We start from the raw sequence: 14999 nt of genomic DNA on the forward strand, positions 1-14999 counted from the left end.
TAACAGCTTTCAGTGACTTCTGTGAGTCCTTCTAGAGAAGTATTGAACCTAAGGACGGCCTTGGTGATCTAGAACTTGCAATGGGTGTCAGAAATAAGAGGGGTCTCGTGGACTGTTCCCTCTAGCTTTGCAGACACAAAGAGCCTCTCTCTAAACAAACCGCTTGAACTTTCTGGGAAGAATTAGGCCCTGAAGGAGAAAGTTAGTACCCTAGATTAAATCCAGATTTAATGAAGCTTGCCCACCTGGGTACCCAGACATCTCAGTTAGCCCTACCCTTCAGGGATGGGGTCTGCTGGGGAAACAAACCTACCCTCAGCAGGGTTCACCTATACAGCTATTCATCAATCCAGTCCTCCATTCAGAAAGAAATCAACTGAACAAGGATTGCCAAGCATTAGAGGAAAACTGAAGACACAATGGAATGGGAAAGAAAAGAAAAAAAGCAACATTACTGAAACAGAGGCAATTTGGAGGAAATTAATCAAAAATTAAGAATTTTTAATTTACTATCCTCAGAGAGATTTAAGCAAGTTTCCATCCATAAATAGGCTGGTATAGGAGAATATGAAAAGGCTGTTTTAAAAAAAAGAACAGCCAAGGGCAAAAAGAAGCAAGTTAAAAAAAAATGGGACTGCCTAACTGTTTAAAATTTAATAGAAGGGTCAGAAGATAAAGTCAAGAAAATCTCCCAGAATGAAGAGTAAAGAATGAATGAAAAATATGTTAGGAAATTTCAGAGATATAGAAAACCGGCCCAGGAAGTCCAATATCTATAAAACAGAAGTTCTAGAACAAAGAAAACGCAGGGGTTGAAATGATCAAAGATAGCAATCAAAGAAAATACTCTGAGCTGATGAAGGACGAGGGTCTTCAGACTGAACGGGCCACCAAATGTGGATAAAAATGAATGAGAAACACCAGCATCCAAACACTTCCTCAAAAGATTTTAGACCATCACAGCTAAGAGGAAATCTCGGAAGCATTCAGAAATAAAATTGTTTAATCTACAAAGGAATAAGTCAGACTGGTGTCCGACTTCCTGTTGTCATTAGCAACAATGGATGCTATTAGCAACGGGGTCGTGCCCTCAAAGCTCTGAGGAAAAATGACTTTTAACCTAACATCCTGTGCCCAGCCAAACTCCAAAATCAAGTTTGAAGACAAAAGTAGAGACACGGGCAGATACGCAAAGCGGAAGCAAGTTTACCTCCCATGCGCTTGTTCGTTAAAAGCTGCTTGAGGTTAAGCTGAAGTGAGACACAGAAGGTATTTGAGAGACAGGAGGGGACGACACTCGTGAGACAATAAAAAGAAATCACAGAGCAACAGCTGTGCCACAGGACTGAAAAGCAGTCAGTCCAAATTATGCCACCCCACAGAGGGTGAGTAAGAGCCTGGGTGATCTCAGAGATGTGGGAAGGCTGTGTGTGTTTTCTCAGTCAACAAGAAAAATTGAAGACAAATAGAAACTCCAAGCCAGCTCCCCAAGTTGAATAAGAAAGTCCTGATCCGGATATGAACTAACTAAACTCTGACGTGACTGAGTAATTAAGAGAGTTCACGAGGAGAAATCTCAATTCACGGGGACCCAGGAATAGGTTTCCTTCATTGGTGCAGATTTAGTAAGTTACGTGTCCTTTTCTGTGATCCAACTTCCCTAATATGCACATAACTACAATCTCGTAGCCACGTACATTAGTTTTCAATTTAACAATCCACCCAGAGACAAAGAAAGAAACATATAATTGTAGTTTATAAGACAGAATATACATGTTTATAAGCCACAATATGTAAAAATATGACATAGTTTCTAGAAGTGGGGAAATGGATGAGAGAAGATCTTTGTTGGGGAAAGTGTTGCGGTGCTAATTTCCCGGTCTCGTGGAACTGTGAGTATATCATCACCAGCAGTGGTTATCAGCTGGGGGGGATTTTGCCTCCAGGGCACATCTGGCAAAGTCTGGCAAATTTTTGGTTGTCACAACTGGGGTGTGGGTGTGTGGGTGCTACCAGCATCTAGTGGGTCAAGGCCAGGGATGCTGCCAAACATCCTACAAGGCACAGGGCAGCCCCCACAACAGAGAACAAGCCAGCCCAATATGTCAATAGCGCCAAGGTTGAGAAACTCTAATTTAGAGCTACAAAAGGAACAAATTAAAAAATATAAATAATAAAACTGGGAGAGAAAGAACCAAACAGGAGAACAAGAAGGAGAGAAAGGAGAGGAAATGAGGTGTAAGTGAGCTCAATTCTTGACCTTTCACACAACACAGTCAACACATACCACAGACATAGGACAAAGCAAGAAATCACCTAGATTTTTGAGGGTAACCAGTGAAAGAACTAAAACCAGCAATGGTTAACCTGGTCACCTCTGCAGTGCAGGATTTGGTTCAGGGGACAGGAGAAGGAAGCTCTCAACTTTCATCGTCTACCCTTTTGTATCATTTGAAATGTTCTTTGACGTGTACATATCTCTTACTTATGACTTTTTGAAAATAAAAATATGATGTCTGAAAATCCAAATAAAAAATACAAAAATTAAGTAAGGACTTAAAAATACAAAGAAGTGACTGGTGGCGGTTCTGGGGCAATCAGTGTCCCTAAGTAAGCAGCAACAGCCTGGACACAGCAGTTTTGAAGCAGCAGATCAGTGTTTACTTTGGAATATAATATCATAAATGCCCCTTCCTCTCAGGGAAGCCAATTCTCTCTTTGTTGACTCTTTTGTTCAACACTCATATCTTGAATTTGGCCATCTTTTTTGCCCATGCTGGGTAAGTATGATGTTAAGCCTGGGAAGTTTCTAGATTCAGTGCTGTTTGCAGCAGGGCCAGGAGTAGCGTGAGGGAGTGAGGCCTGGTCTCCAAAATCCCGGTAATCAAGATAAATAATATTTAATTAATTAATTAATTAATTTGCTGAGGAAGATTCACCCTGAGCTAACATCGGCTGCCAATCTTCCTCTCTTTTGTATGTGAGCCACTGTCACAGCATGGCCACTGATAGATGAGTCATGTAGGTCTGCACCGGGAAACTGAACTTGGGCCGCCGAAATAGAGTGCGCCAAACTTAACCACTAGGCCACCGGGGCTGGCCCGGGATAAATAATATTTTAATGCAATATTTTTAAAAGTAGGAAATAGGGGCTGCCCCTGTGGCATAGTGGTTAAGTTCGGCACACTCCACTTCAGGAGCCAGGGTTTGTGGGTTTGGATCCTGGGTGCAGACCTACACCACGTGTCAGCCATGCTGTGGCAGCAACCCACGTACAAAATAGATGAAGATTGGCACAGATGTTAGTTCGAGGCTAATGTTCCTCAAACAAGAAAAATAAATAAAAGAGGAAGATTGGCAACAGATGTTAGCTCAGGGCACATCTTCCTCAGCAAATAAATAAATAAAAGTAGGAAATGACGCAAAAATCCATGGTGAACACAGTATCAACATTTTCAATAAAGACAGGATCAGGATTACCGATTTGTCTTTGCTCCAGTGCGGCTGGAGTCCAGGACCCTGCAATCCAGGTGTCCCATGAGCCACACGCCGCCAGGTACCATCATCTCACATCAAGAATAACAGTTCTTGGGGCAAATAAAACCATCTTCCTGGAGACCACCATCTACCTCCTCTCATTTTAAGACCTTTCTAATGATCTTACAATTTATAAGTCAAGTCTCTGTCACAGGAGAGAATTCCACCTCTCCTTTGGAGAGCAACTAGTTGGCACTTTTAGCGGGCGCTAATACGCCAGAGGTTGGGACCAGTAACTATTGCCTCCAATTCTTCTTGTGAATTATAGAAATAGGACTTTCTTCTCTTCTTTTAAATGATACCCATCTAGATTCAAATGCCACAGAAAATGGAACTTGTTTGTTTGGCATTTGTAAAAATACAGAAATCTTACCCGGTCCCTTATTTCCTTCCCTACGAATAAACAGTGTCCTTCCTGGAAAGGACCCTACCTAATGACTAGCATTCTACTCCCCGAAGTTTATCTCTGGGAACATTGAACCTTAGGTAGCTGGAAATAATCTGAGCAGTAATATAGTCTAATCTACATTCCATTCTGGGAACTCGTGGCAAACGTGTTCCATCGAATGATTCATTGAACTTTTAGAAAGACGTTTATACCTTGAACCTGACTGCCTCCCGGGCAGAGGTCCCTTCCTGACAAAACACGACTATAAGCCCCACTCCTTGACATCCATCTCCACTGAGCTCCTCTTCCCTCCTCCAGGGCAGAAGGAATCTACTCAAACAACAACAATAACAGTAACAACAAGCATAAAGACAGCACCGTTTATTGAGTGCTTGCTTGGGAGCAGGCACTGTGCTGTGCCCTTCACATGTATTAGCTACTGAATCCTCAAACAACCTGAAGAAGAGGTATTATTATCCCCACTTTATGATGATTACATTGAGGTCTAGAGAGGTTAAGTCATTTGCCCAAGGTCACACAGCTAAACAGAGGCAGAATGGGATTCAAACCCGTGCCTCTCCGACTGGATTTTGATCGTCATCATCACGGTTATCAGAGGAAGAAGAGGAGGACGAGATGTAAGAGAAGTAGTTAGAGGTAATTTCTTGAGTGCTTACACTGTACCGTATTTTCTCATTGGCCCCGATATCCAGCCGTGGAGGTGGGAGCTCTTAGAATACTACCCATTCTACAGACAAGCAAACGAAGGCCAGAAAGTTACAATAGCTCACCCAGAGTCTCCCAGTTAGGACTCAGGGAAGCCCAGATTGCGACTGGGGCAGACAGCTCTAGAGCTTGCTAAGCCAACACGCTCCTGCCTCCCACTTCCCCATCATTGTTCTTTCCCCTCACAAATATTTATTGTGCATGCCTTCTGTGCCTGGCATTCTGCATTAAGCAAGAGCACTGCCCCAGCTTCTGTCCTCCTCATTCCCAAGGGCTCCCCATCGTTTCTGTGTCCCCTACCCCTCCCTCAAAGCCGCCTTTCTTACCTGCCCTCAGTCCTATAGGAATACACAGGCGCTTCCTCTCCACCCTGCGGAGACAGTGGGTCCCCTTTTTTTTTATTAGCCCATCTTTTTCTGATTGAACACAGCCCTGAACTTGCTCTCCTGGTCACACCGCTAGGCTGGGCCACCCAGTCCCTGGAAGGAGATATTTACCAGCTCGTGGTAGCAGTTTTACGCCACTCTGGTTATCATCTCTCCCCTCGCCGGCCAGTGAATAAGTGGGTCTCCCCCAGTCAAAGGCAGATCAGTCCTTGACCTCCAACACCACGCGGCACCGTGGCCTCTGTGCGCGGCGTTTGCTAACAGGCAGCCCTCTTTGGAGCCCAAATAGTGTATTTCTTTCTTCCTGAACCCCAGCCCCTCCCTCTCATCAATGTACTTTTGGCATCAGTGCCATACAAAGATCAAAGTTCTTTCTGAAGGTCCCTGCACTTCTTAGACACTATAAGGAAGTAGGGTTGATTTTTTTTTTTTTTTTTTAACCCCTGAGAGAGCGAGATGGAGTGGAAAGAGACTACCTTTTCACTTCTTCAACAAAGCGTTCTTCCGGAACCTGATGCCTCACTAGACACCCTGAGGCACTGGCCACTTTGTTGGGCAGATTCAGCCCCTGGGGCAACATTCAGATCTTACAGGTTTAACTCCTTCATTATGATGGCAGGACCCTTCCAGGGATGAAGGACCGGCAGCGTGGACCAGCCCACATTTCAAGGCAGGCTGACTTGAATCGAATTCTGACTCGAGCACTTGACGACTCTACCCTTCTGAACCTCAATCCCCGCCCCCCCCCAAACACACAAATCTGCAAAATGGGGGCAATATACTCTACCTTCTCAGAGGGCTGGTAAATGCTAAATGGGTTAACCCTTGAGAAATGTTGGACCATTTACTGCTCAGGCTATTTCGAGCCACCTAAAACCCAAACTCCCAGAGAGAAACCCCAGCCGCTAGGATGCTAATCCTCCACGCAGTTATCTCTAGGATTCATCCACTCTTTATTCATGCAGAAAGAAAGAAGGAAGCAAATGACCCAGGCCTGGGTAAGATTTCCATATTTTTACGAATGCCAGAACACACCAGTTCCGTTTCTATGGTATTTGAATCTGGGTGAGTATCATTTAAAAGAAAGTCCTATTTCTATAATTCACAAGAATTGGGAGCCCATAGTTACTGTTCCCAACCTTTGATGTATTAGCGCCCCTACTAAATGCAAAACAGTGGCTTTCCAAAGGGCTGGCAGAATTTTCTCCTGTCGGAGAGACAGACTTGCTTTATAAATTGGACAATCAGAGGAAAAGTCTTAAAAATGAGAGGAAGTAGGTGGTCGTCTCCAGGAAGATGGCTTTATTTGCCCCCAGAACTGTCATTCCAGGGGTGAGAGGACGGTACCTGGCAGTGGGTGACTCACGGACCACCTGGATTGCAGGATCCTGCCGGCCAGTTGAGCCAAGGTGGACTCCGAGGGAAAACGACCAATCAGTGAGTCTTTGTGCGGATAAGTCAGGGTTTCTCAGCCTCAGCACTGCTGCCACTCGGGGCAGATGATTCTCTGTGAGGGGCTGTCCTGAGTGTCACAGGATGTCTAGCAGCCTCCCTGGCTTCCGTTCACTGGATGCCAGTAGGATACGCCCCATCACCACCCCTGCAAGCTTTGACAACCAAAAATGTCCCCAGGAATGGACACATGTCCGCTAGGAGGCAAAACTGCCCCCCGTTGAGGACCACTGCTATGAATTATATATGCTCTCTACGAACTCCCGAGAGCATCTGCCAACTCCCCACTGCATCAGAGGAAAAAAGCAGCATCTCAGCGTTTTCCTCTACTAAAGTTTTGTTTTGTTTTTTCCTCCCCAAAGCCCCAGTACATTTAGTTCTGAGTCCTTCTAGTTCTTTTGTGTGAGCCGCCGCCACAGCATGGCTACTGACAGATGCGTGGTGTGGTTCTGTGCCTAGGAACCGAACCTGGGCCCCCGAAGCAGAGCGTGCTGAACTTCAACCACTAGACCATCAGGGCTGGCTCTCCTCTAGTAAAGTTTTTCTCCCCCTGTGTTTCGCCACTTCTAGAAACTATACCATATTTTTACATATTGTGGTTTATGATACGTATATTCTGTCCTAGAAACCGTAACTATATATCTTGCTCTTTCTGCAGGTGGGCTGTAAATTGTCTGCTTCTGGAGTGAGAAACTGGGCAGCTGGGGATAAATATGGGGGGAGAGGTTTTTCAATATTTGCTTAGACATCTTTTGGATTTTACACCACGTGGAAGTGTAACATCCAAAAAATAAATTAAATTTTGAAAATTTTCTTCTGTGAATTGCACACAGTTTGGATAGTATGATTCCATTTTTGTTAAAGATGAATAAAAATGATCTATATTAATTAGCATATCCAGGGGGAGGGACAGAAACTTAGAGGAACGTACATGAAACTCTAACCAACGATTACCACCAGGGGATAAAATCACAAAGAGTTGCTCACCTCCTATGCAAATTTTTTTTTTTTTGGTGAGGAAGATTAGGCCTGAGCTAATACCTGTTGCCAATCCTCCTCTTTTTTTTTTTTTTTTGTTGAGGAAGATTGGCCCTGGGCTAACATCCGTGCCCATCCTCCTCTACTTTATATGTGGGACACCTGCCATAGCGTGGCTTGATGAGCCGTGCATAGGTCCGTACCCAGGATCTGAACCTGCGAACCCCAGGCAGCGAAGCAGAGTGCACGAACTCAACCACTACACCAGGGCTGGCCCCTCATGCAAATATTTTTATAACACATAAATTTTAAAAATAAATTGTACGTGTATTATATTTGTAATTGGATAAAAGAAAGAGTAAAGAAAAACAAAAAATAAAAGAAGAGTAAAAGAAAAAGAACTATTTTCGAGGTCACTGGGGAACCCCTAAAGTTTTAGAAGTGAGACAGAGGGAGAACCTTCTAGAAGCAGCAGATGCTGGGAGCCTCAGACACAGGAAGCAGGGATTCTAGATAGGTGTGGATGAGGGGATCCAGGCACAGAAAGAGGGAGGCGTGAATTAAGATGGTGACAGTAGCAATGGAAATAAAAGGGCAGTTCCAAGAGAAGAAAGGATAGCTCTGCGTCATCGGGCTGTTTATTAATTTCCCTGAGCATTAGTTTCCTCAGCTGTAAAATGGAGATAATTATAACATCTCGCCAATGGCTAACATTTATCACTACATTGTTCTTATCACCATATGAGTTAGATACTATTACAATCATCTCATTTTACAGATGGGCCATTTGAAGCGCAGAGAGGTTAAGTAACTTGGCCCCAGGTCACACAGCTAGGAAGTGGCAGAGGGAGGATTTGAACCCCGGCGGTCTGGCCCTGAACCCCAAGTGCCATAGCTCACTAGAGCTGCGGCTGAGCACAGTGCCTGGCACAGAGGAAGCAGAACAAATGTTAACGACTCTGATTCTATTAAAGGCTAGGCTCCCCAGCCTCACCAAGTGCCCACGTCAAGGATACAACTCCTTAAACAGAGAGGACAGTGACCTTCCCATCACGTGCCAGCTTTCCTGTCCCCGGGAACGGCCCCGGCACACTTAAGGGCAGCACTTGCCCCATCAGAACACAAACTCTCCAAGGACGCGGCAGATGGAGATCCTTGGAAGGAGACTCTGGATGAGAAGGGGCTCAGGAAAGAGCACTTGATTCAGTCCTCCTCGGAGAGTTTCACCTGCACAGTAACCGATCCTACGGCCAGGAGTAGAAAGGGGCACCAAGCATCCAATAATACAAGCAACAATCGCTGCCATTTATTACGTGCCAGACGCTGCGCCAAATGCTTTCTCGACGTGAGTGAAGAGTATCCTGCCAACAACACTGAGGTCCCGTTCTCGTCCCCATTCTACAGATGGGGGGACTGAGGCTCGGAAAGCAACTTGCCAGAGTCCCAGAGCTGGTACTACTCGGAGAGGACATTTGAATCCAGGCCTCGCTAGAACAACCGCTCCACACCTGTCCCTACACCTCCAATCCTTCTCCCCGAAGCTTCGTCTGCTGCAACAGGGAAGGCACTGAAACAGAGGGGCAGCAAAAGGGCGCGGGGTCTTGTGACAGCCTCCCTGTACACTAGATAGAGTAGATCCCTCCCTCGGCACTGAGCGTGGGGGCTTCTCAGGAATGTTCCAGAGAGCAAACAGGGGCCTGGTTCTGTGGACTACCCTGCTCACCCCTGCCCCATCCCGGGCACCTCCACTCTTCCCTCTGCCTCCTCTAAACGGACACCCCTGTGCCATGCCCTCCACTCTTGTAGCGAGCAGTCAGAGCATTCACTGCAGCCAACATTTATTGAGTGCCTGCTACATGTCAGACGCTGTTCTGAGTGCTCTATCTTTATTTAATCCCAACAAAACCCATAGTGGGTAGGCACCATTATTGTCCCATTCTACAAATAAGAAAACTGAGGCACAGAAGAGGTGAATAACTTGCCACATTCACCCTACCTGGAGGCCATGGAACCTGGACAGGACATCAGGACCACACAGACTTGATGAGCAAATAGACCTGGGTTCAAATGCTGATTCCTCTGCCAACCACCCGTGTAACATCCCGCAAATTACCTGACCGCTCTGAACCTCAGTCTCGTCATCAATAGTATGGGACTAGCAGGGATTACTGTAAGGATAAAAAGTAATACGTGTTCCTTATTCATTCAACAAGTATTTATCAAGCATCTCCGATGTGTCAAGCTCTGGGGATGTATTTGTAAACAGAACAGGAGAAAAAAAATCCCACCGTCCCGGCGCACGCTCTAGCAGGGAGGCACTTATGTGTCCTGGCTCAGTTAATCTTCACAACAACCCCATAGGTTAGGTAGTATTATTGCACCCGTTTCGCAGATAGGGACAAGGGGTCTCAGAAGCAGTCTACCCGCCGCCCCCTTCATCCTTCCAGTAAATAGCGGGACCTGGATTAGGCGTTAATGTCCAGTCTCTGGAGTTCCATTCCTGGGTTCAAATCCTGCTGTCTCCGTCTAATCGCTGCGGGCAAGTTACTTCCCCTGAGCCGGACTCTCCTCATGGGTAACACGGGACCAGGAGACCGTATCTCAGGAGATCATCCCAGGGGAAACACATCATCTAACATTTGGGAGAGATTCTTGGGTCCCCAGCACAGAGAAGCTCACAGAAATCCTATGAGGGACGTCCTATTTTTAGCCCTTTCTTTTACAAAGGTAGAAACTGGAGTCCAGAGAGGGTAGGCTGCCCGGAGGCGCGCAGAGCGCAAACAGTGCGATTCCAAGCCGGCGCTCTGAACCAGGTCGCCGCGCAGAGACAGCTCCCCAGGTCGGCACCGTGGAGCGCGCACGCGATAAACGGGTGCGATTCTTGTCTCCTTCCTGCAGCTGCGGGGCGGGCTGAACGGGGGCGGCGGGTGGCGTGCGCTCCTCGGAGGCTTTCCCAACACCGGAGGTCCGCGCGCGGCCGCCTGGAGCTGGAGCCACCGCCTCGATCCCCCACCACTCCCGGATTCCCGCCCCCGGGTGGGTCTCCCCCATTTCTCGAAGCCCACCCCCGCTCGCTCCCCGCTGCCCCGCCACGGCTGCCACCCCTGGCCACCCCTCTGCCGCCCCGCGTTGGGGACACACGCCCCCTGGGGCGCCCAGTTCTTCCCATCGATCCCTTCTCGGAGCCGGAGAGGGAGCTCCGCCAAGCCGCCGCGTCTCGGTGGATACCTGGGGAGACAGTCCCCGCGCTGGTCCCGGGTCCTGGGGAACGGGCCTCACCTCCCTCCAGCTTCCGCGTCCCCTGCGCCTGGCGCTCCGGCGCCGCCCTGTCCGCTCCCCGCGGGGCGCGTCGGCCACTCCGGCCTGGGGCAGGCGGTAGGGTGCGCGCCCTGGGACCAGAGCCGGACTTTCTGCATGGAGGGCAGAGCTCTTTCTTCTTGGCATCCCGCCAAGTTCCTGCCAGCGCTGGCTTAGAATTGTGGGATCGAGCCCACAATTCACCGGTCTCCATTCATTCTTCCCTTCCGTTGAGCAAACCTTACCAAGCGCTCACCAGATGCTGGGCGCCAGCTTGGGTTCTACAGGCACCCAGAGCACCGGGAGGGCGCACGGGCTACGGCTGCGACGTCCACATGTGGTTATCGAGTGCTTGAAACGGTAGCTCCAATGAACTGAGATGTTTTTAACATCTCAGGACCAAAAAAGGATTTTTCAAAAAACTCATTAACGAGTTTTAAATTGATAGCATGTTAAAATGATATTTTGGATATAGTTTGTTAAATAAATATATTATTAAAATTAATTTCACCTGCTTCTCCTTTTCTACAATACAGCTGCCAGAAAATTTAAAATTATGTCTCTTATTATACTTCTGTTGGATAGCACTGGTCTTGGGCAAGAACCCATAGGGTGTTTCATAATACATCTCCTGGTTCTCCACTCTAGAATTTATTCAGCCCTTCCATATTTCCTTCAGGAAGCGTTTGGGGAAGACCTAGTAAGCACCAGGCATGGCCCTAGTGTTGGTTCACAAACTTGGGAGCTTCCCGGATGAAACCTGCAACTGGCCCCTCGTACATGGAGGGCAAGGAGACACCAAAGAAAGAGGCAGAGCACTCCGGATTGGTAGGTGGCCGGTTTAGTTGGCAAGAGAACTTACACAGGAGGCTTGTCTTGGGTGCTGCAAAATGAGTAGATCTCTGCACCCACCCACCAGCATCTGAAAAGTACATATAGAGGCCTTAACAGGGTTCAGTCACATATCCAGTCCAGATGGTCTCAACAACACATTATATCTCAAGGTTGCATTCTTGAAACCGGCTCCTACTGTGGGAACAGTAGACAGAGCGTACATTCCAAGGACAGGGGAGGGGGTGAGGAGCCTCTGATTGCCCGGGTCCAACTCATGGGTCAACTAGCGGTCACATCGTCTCGATGACCTCCTCCTCCAACAGCTAGACACTGGGAGGATAGAGTGGTGAGCAAAAGAGATACTGCCAGTGGCCTCATAGCCGATAGGTCAGGTGACAGAGGTCTATTGAATAAAACACACAATGAGAGAAAAGGCAACCTCAGGAATGGGGAAAAATATTTGCAAATCATATATCTGATAAAGAGTTAATACCCAGATTATATAAAGAACTCCTACAACTCAACAACAACAAAACAAATAGCCAACCTTAAAAATGGGCAAAGGACTTGAATAGACATTTCTCCAAAGAAGATATACAAATGGCCAAGAAGCTCATGAGAAGATGTTCAATATCATTAATCATAGGAGAAATGCAAATCAAAACCACAATGAGATATCACATTGGATCCATTAGGATGGCCATTACGAAAAAAACAGAAATTAACAAGTGCTGGTGAGGATGTGGAGAAATTGAAACCCTCGTGCACTGTTGATGAGAATGTAAAGTGGTGCAGCCACTGAGGAAAACAGTATGGAGGTTCGTTAAAAAATTAAAAATGGAACTACCATATGATCTAGCAATCTCACTTCTGGGTATATATCCAAAAGAATTCAAAGTAGGTTCTCAAAGAGATATTTGTACACCCATGTTCAGCATCATTCACAACAGCCAAGAGGTAGACAGAACCCAAATGTCCATCAGTTGATGAATGCATAAAGAAAATGTGGTATATCCATACAATGGAATATTATACAACCTTAAAAAAGAAGGAAATTCTGACACATGCTACGACACGGATGAACCTTGAGGACATTATGCTAAGTGATTAAGCCAGTCACAAAAGGGCAAATAGTGTATCATTCCACTAATATGAAGATCTAAAGTAGTCAAAATCATAGAAACAGAAAGTAGAAAGGGCAGGGGGAGGGGAGGGGGGAATTAGTGTTTAATAGATATAGAGATTCAGTTTTGCAAGATGAAAAAGTTCTAGAGATCTGCTGCACAAGAATGTGAATTCACTTAACCTTACTGAGCTGTACATTTAAAAATGGTTAAGATGGTAAATTTAATGTTACTGTTTTTTACCACAATTTAAAAAACTGTATGATGATGTAAATGCAATTGTGATATTGCAACCAAGGAGGGGTATGTAGTGCTGTAAGAATTTATAATTAGGGGGGTTTGCTGGGTGTCAGGAAGGGCTTCTGTAAGGAAGTGATGTTTCAGCCAACCTTGGAGTCCGAGTTAAACGGGGTGGGGGGTGGGGGGCGGCACATGCAAAATCCCGGGGCAATAGATCCCATGATGAGTCTGAATTTACTATATATAGTGCAATTCTCTCTAACTTTCCTGTTTCGTGAATAGAATCGGTGACAATGATGACAATAACAGCCAACGTGTACCGAAAATTAATTCACTTCGTTATAACTCCCATCTCCTCCTCTGGCTGCCTTTTGATAATAGTAAACTGCTTTCCTTGCCACAAGCCTGGTGTTTCAGTTTTTTTCTTTATCGGCCCTACTATGTGGCAGGCAAACGAACTTGTGTTTGCATTCAGTAACACTTAGAGAAATCATGGATGTCTCCCCTGTTTTCACTCCTCATATCTGCTGTGTCAGCAAATCCTGGTGGTCCAATCTTTTTTTTTTTTTTTAACAGATTTATTTATTTATTTATTTATTTATTCATTTATTTATTTTTGTGTGTGAGGAAGATCAGCCCTGAGCTAACATCTATTGCCAATCCTCCTCCTTTTTTTTTTCTCCCTAAAGCCCCAGTAGATAGTTGTATGTCATAGTTGCACATCCTTCTAGTTGCTGTATGTGGGACACCACCTCAGCATGGCAGGAGAAGTGGTGTGTCGGTGAGCGCCCAGGATCCAAACCCGGGTCGCCAGTAGCAAAGCGCGCGCACTCAACCGCTAAGCCACGGGCCAGCCCTAACACTCAATATTTGGTGAATGAACGTGGTCACTGGGGCTAAGAGTAAGACAGGAGAAGGAAATAACACAACCCACAAATTCAGTGAGGCCCCTACAGCCCGTGACTAATTGTTTCCTCCCCGTCATCTTCAACTTTGTCAGCCTGCCCCTTACAGGTGTGTACATCGCTTTACAGTTTGCAAAGCACTTTCAGACCCGTTATCACATTTGACATCTACACAACCCCGTGAGAGGGATATTAGTGAAGAGTTACACTCTCTCCAGATCCCACTTTTTGATGGAGAAACAGATAAAACCAGGCAATTTGCCAGGAACCAATTTACTCAGCAATAAAAGAACTGTGATGTCTTCTGACTCCGAGTCCAGGCTTCTTATTCTCGAGCAGAGAGGTTGTGCGTGCAGTGGTTAGACACGCAAGCAGTGGAGTCTGGACAGACAAGACTTTGAAACTTGCCAGTGCCGCTCCCTAGCTGTGTGACTTTGGGAAAGTTGCTAGCCCTCTCTGTGTCTCCATTTTGTCAATCATCAACTAGGGATAATAATCGTACCTACCGCATAGGGTTGTTCTGAGGGTTGAATGATATGAGATCTGGAATGTCATAATTAGCTGGCTTAAAAAAGAATTTTTAAAAATATAAGCATGCTATTTTGTGTTCATTCAAGCACTTTTTGGAGCGGCCCTCAGCTCTGCCCATATTTCTTCTGCTACCTGATGGGGAGGGACTGGCAAGTATGACACCATCTATTTTAAAGGTGGTGAACTAAGGCTCTGGGGGCACCGAAGGGATTTGATTCAATGTTTCTGCCGAGAGAGTGGGTGTGCAACTTCCATAGCAGCCAGAAGGCAGGCTCCCCGGAGGCAGAGGAGAGCTGTTGCCACCCCCTGGAGCACTCATTATGTCCTAGACACAATTTCATTCTGCTGTCTCCCAGAGGACGTGTGACCCAGTCGGGGATGCTTGCAATGAATACACGGGTGGCCCCTAAGCCTCCGCGGGCAGGGACTGTGCTCCGCCCGCGGGCTGCAATCCACTGGCACCCGCTCACCTGCGCCCCCTTGTGGGCACTCCCGCCGTCTGTCCAGACGGCGCGGGGGCAGAAGAGGGAGTTAACCTAGACCAAGTACCTCTGGCCAGGAGCCCGCCTGGCCTTTGACATCATGTATGACCTCATCTAAC

The 14999-nt window shown here is 46.6% G+C and overlaps 1 protein-coding gene across 1 annotated transcript in view; it reads right to left on the reverse strand.

The window, feature by feature from the left end:
• TMC5 (transmembrane channel like 5) overlaps positions 1 to 10873 on the reverse strand; it is a 72050-nt gene extending 61177 nt beyond the window's left edge. Inside the window, exon 1 of the mRNA XM_058569951.1 lies at positions 10696 to 10873. The gene's annotated coding sequence lies outside the window, so the exon portion shown is untranslated. The remainder of the gene's footprint in view (positions 1 to 10695) is intronic.
• Positions 10874 to 14999: the final 4126 nt, after the last annotated feature.

Source organism: Diceros bicornis, chromosome 26, assembly GCF_020826845.1.
Source record: "Diceros bicornis minor isolate mBicDic1 chromosome 26, mDicBic1.mat.cur, whole genome shotgun sequence".
Classification (NCBI taxonomy): Eukaryota; Metazoa; Chordata; class Mammalia; order Perissodactyla; family Rhinocerotidae; genus Diceros; species Diceros bicornis.